This window comes from Palaemon carinicauda, chromosome 41, assembly GCF_036898095.1.
Source record: "Palaemon carinicauda isolate YSFRI2023 chromosome 41, ASM3689809v2, whole genome shotgun sequence".
Lineage (NCBI taxonomy): Eukaryota > Metazoa > Arthropoda > Malacostraca > Decapoda > Palaemonidae > Palaemon > Palaemon carinicauda.
The window spans coordinates 11,030,889-11,035,888 of record NC_090765.1 but is presented as its reverse complement, the minus strand read 5'-3'; the positions used below and the strand labels follow the sequence as shown (position 1 = coordinate 11,035,888).

The window sequence follows — 5,000 nt, the reverse complement described above, 5'->3', positions numbered from 1 at the left end:
TGTAATATCGTATAAATTTTATTTGATAGAAAAGATGGCTTTGAAATATATCGGTTGTAACAATAGGATAGTGTTTACCCCTCTCTCTCTCTCTCTCTCTCTCTCTCTCTCTCTCTCTCTCTCTCTCTCTCTCTCTCTCTCTCTCTCTCTCTCTTGCAGAGTGCAAGGAAGAAGACTGATATATTATATAGCCCAGATGCGGAGGAAATATTTCAATCTTAATCATTATGAAATGTTAGTTTACTATTTCTAGTAGAATCTCCATCCCTCTTTATTTCTTTACAGTTTTATGCCATTAAGAAAGCTAATGAAAAATGAAATCGATATATATTGAGATATTTAGAAAGCTATGGTAGGGTATGGTAATGTATGGTAATGATCATTGCCTAACAAAACAAGTTTTGTGGAATTTGCTGCGTAACATAGGAAAGAACGCTGGCGGTGAAAGTCTATGAAAAAACTGTACTCTGTGCAAAGAACAAGAAACCAATATCTTTACATATTGGAAGACAATGAGCTGTCAAAGTACAGTTCCTCCAGTCGGGCATCACTGTAGATAAGTAAATACTTCACTGATATGAATTCATAGTTTTTGAGTAATTAGAATGCTTGCTTTGAAGATTTTTCATACTTACACTTATCGAATGATATCTGGATTTATCCATGATAATCTCGCTACTACTTATTGTATTATCGTTATTTTTGCATATGATGAATGCAATTAGTGATATTAGTGATTCAGGTATTTTATGGAATTTTTTTGATTTAGGAGTCATGTCACAACTTGGACTTCGTTCATTACTTTTAAGTGATGGCCTGATAAATTGTACAGCACCGAAATGTTATTCTTCTAGAAAATTATTATTTCTATGTACACATTTATTGTACATTTTTATTCCAATATATGCATAATTCATATGTATTTCCCTTCTTTTAATATCTTAATGAATTACCTGCCCGTAGGACGGCACCAGATGTTTCCGAAAATAATACGAAAGTCTCTTTTTATCATTGATTTTGATTTTATATATATATATATATATATATATATATATATATATATATACATACGTGTGTGTGTGCGTGTATATATATATATATATATATATATATATATATATATATATATATACTGTATATATATGTGTGTATATATATAGTGTGTATATGTGTGTATATATATATATATATATATATATATATATATATATATATATATATATATATATATGTATATATATATATATATATATATATATATATATATATATATATATATATATATATATATATATATACATACACAGTATGTATATATATTAATAGATAGGTAGTTAGATGGGTAAATTTGTGTAAACGCCCATTGATAACCAGTTATGTTTAAACAAGTCCTTTATTACTAACATTGTTTTTCGGAACGAAATAATATATTTTTAGAGGTTTTCAGCAAGTTTGTAATTAGATATTTATACGTTCACCTAATTTGCTCATAATGAGATATACGTAAGAAATTAGCATTTTCAATTCAACTTGCTTTGCCTCACTCAGATCTAATGGAATATGAACGAGTGATAAGGCTAGTGAAAATAATTAATGAAGTTATAGTAATTTTATTCCCAATCAATTCCTAATAGATACGCGATAAATCATTGTAAATGCCATCAAGAAGTTGCAAGCGCTAAGCTTTTAAGGCGTTCCCCGCCCACGGAGTATCTTATCCTTCAGTTGGATCCATCTGTTGTACCTGTTCCCACCTCTCCAGTGGATAACCCACTTGGGAGTACCAACCTATTTCCACCCACCCCGTAGGACCCACCTATTCATAAATCATAGCCTGATGACCCTTAAGTCGGTGTTCAAAGTCTAAGCGTCTGTCAAAACTATAATAACTTATCATTTACGTTTTACTTCCGTTGGTAATTGGTTTTCTGTACATTTTGCTTTTATTGAAAGGAGGAAGATTTGTGGCTGGTTAAACTGGTGTTGATGGGGAACAATCTTTTCGTAGATTGTTATCTATTAAAAATTAAATTGTAGGTTAAATTATACTGTTAGTCCTCATATATATATATATATATATATATATATATATATATATATATATATATATATATATATTATATTTATATGTGTGTATGTATATATGTATATATATGTATGTATATGTATATATTTATATATATATATATATATATATATACATATATATATATATATATATATATATATATATATATATATATATATATATATATATATATATGTATATATATATATATGCTTTTGCTTTGTATATGAAATGCACATATTTTGATAAAGAATATATGTATCCCTATGTGTACCTTATTAATATTATATTCCAAGCTACAACCCTAGTTGGAAAAGCAGGATGCTGAAAGGCCAGGGGCTCAAATAGGGAAAGCATTCCAGTGCGGGAAGGAAGTAGAGAAATAATGAATAATCTATAAATAAGAAGTAATACAAAGAATATAGAATATATTATTATCATTGTTATTACTTGCTAAGCTACAACCCTAGTTGGAAAAGCAGAATGCTATAAGCCAAGTGGCCTCAACAGGGAAAATAGCCCAGCGAGGAAAGGAAAGAAGTCAAAATAAAATATATTAAGAAGAGTAACAACATTAAGATGAATATTTCCTATATAAACTATAAAAACTTTAACAAAACAAGAGGAAGAGAAATCAGATAGAATAGTGTGCCTGGGTGTACCCTCAAGCAAGAGAACTCTAGCCCAAGACAGTGGAAGACCATGGTACAGAGGCTATGGCACTACCCAAGACTAGAGAACAATGGTTTGATTTTGGAGTGTCCTTCTCCTAGAGGCGCTGCTTACCATAGCTAAAGAGTCTCTTCTACCCTTACCAAGAGGAAAGTAGCCACTGAAAAAATACAGTGCAGTAGTTAACCCCTTGAGCGAAGAAGAATTGTTTAGTAATCTCAGTGTTGTCAGGTGTATGAGGACAGAGGAGAATCTGTAAAGAATAGACCAGACTATTCGGCGTATGTGTAGGCAAAGAGAAAGAACCTTAACCAGAAAGAAGGATCCAATATAGTACTGTCTGGCCAGTCAAAGGACCCCATAACTCTGGCGGTAGTATTTCAACGGGCGGCTGGTGCCCTGGCCATCCTACTACCTATTACGATCAGTAACCACGTTAAAAGATATTTGTCATATGTAAACAATAAAACGAGACCTACGTCTGTCAACTTGTTCATCAGAAAAGCATATGCAACAAGTTTCAATTTCTGAAGTGTCAACAGGCCGATTAGGAAGATCATTCGACAATTTGTTCATAGCTGGAATATAAATTCTAGAATAATGTATATAATTGAATATTATGATAGAAAAAGTAAGACTTTTGGTTAATTTTTAAGTGTTATATTGTTATAAGACCCTTGAAGACAAAGTAAAATTAGAATGTTAGGTACTTTGAACCCAGCAGTTTACTCCTCCAGTCATAAAATGTAGTTGATAGATAATTTCCTATGGGAAAACTGACGCTCTAATAGAAAAAATTCCGAAATTTTAAGATGATTATATTTATTCAAAGGAACATGTTAATATTTTACTTTGAAGGAATTAGCTTTGCCGTGTAACTAATTTATAACTTTAAACAATCGCAGGATAGAGAATAAAAAACTAAGACCGAAAATTAAATAAAGCTTTATTTTGTATGCATTCACTGAACAGCTTTACGAAATACCTAAAGGCTTATATTATTACATACATATATGAATACATATTTACATACATGTATACAACTGTTTGTACTCATTTGTAGATATGTGCAAGAATATGCAAGTGAACGTTGTGTGTCTTAGAATAAATTTTACCAGAATTAAACAAATAACGTTAAATCAAAACGAAATCTGTAAATTTTCAGAGCTGCTCCTACTTATCCTTACCCAATATCCTGAAAATATTTTCTTGAAGATTTCCCAAAGAATAAAATGATGACTTAAATCTTCGATGGACGAATAGGAGACGAAGAAAAATGTAAAAATAAGTGTTTGTTCATGATCTTTTTTTCTAAACTTTTATCTTATGGCCAATTGACCCGCGAGAAATTAATAGACTTGGAACGCGCCTGCGCGGGGTCACTCCCTCCGCGCCCCTGCCGATTATTGTCACAACTCAACGTATGATTACAGGTCGCGGTCATTTAGACCAAAGGCAGGGATTTCGGTTCCTTTGTGTCACACCACTAATACGCGAGATTTAACCCCTTGGGCCTGTGTTTAAGGCCAGTTTATTTTGCGTATTATTCAGTCATTTCATGCGTCAAAATGATAGGTTTGCTTTGGTAGGCAATGGGGTAAATGATGGGTTGATCTGGTAGGCAATGACGAGAAATGATTGTAAGACCTGGCAATCACAATGGGTGGTTTCAGACCATTAGCCCTTAACGTGAGATTTATTGCCTCGTAAAAATTTGATTTGTGTATGGAATGAAAAAAAAAATGTGTGTATAGATATATACAGGTTCTTTGATTGAAGCTCTTCAGGCATTTTTTGTGCTTCATCGAAACTGCCATACCCCTTAGATGGGAAAGGTGGAGATCAAATTGTATTAGTTGGAGATTTTATTATTGTACGTTGCTAGTGATGATTGTAACCGTCTGTTCTATCAATAAGGGCAAAATTGTGATCTTGTTTTTTTGGTGTTGAGTAAATAAAGGCAAAACACTTTTCTTGTATTTTATACATCAAAGGAGTTCTTTATACATCTCTTTCTATTATATTATATGTTAAATATGTTATTATTAATCTATTATTTCGTTTATAAATGTTGTTATTGGTAATGGGCTAGGTTTCATTATCATATTTTTACTATATATATATATATATATATATATATATATATATATATATATATATATATATATATATATATATATATATATATATATATATATATATATATATATTATTTTTACTGATATAATGAAATTCATATAATAAATTTTAACATGTCCTT

At 30.8% G+C, this 5,000-nt stretch overlaps 1 long non-coding RNA gene across 1 annotated transcript in view; it reads left to right on the top strand.

The window, feature by feature from the left end:
• The window catches only part of LOC137632630 (uncharacterized), an 806,964-nt gene that overhangs the window by 662,959 nt on the left and 139,005 nt on the right, over nucleotides 1-5,000 (top strand). The window lies entirely within an intron of this gene.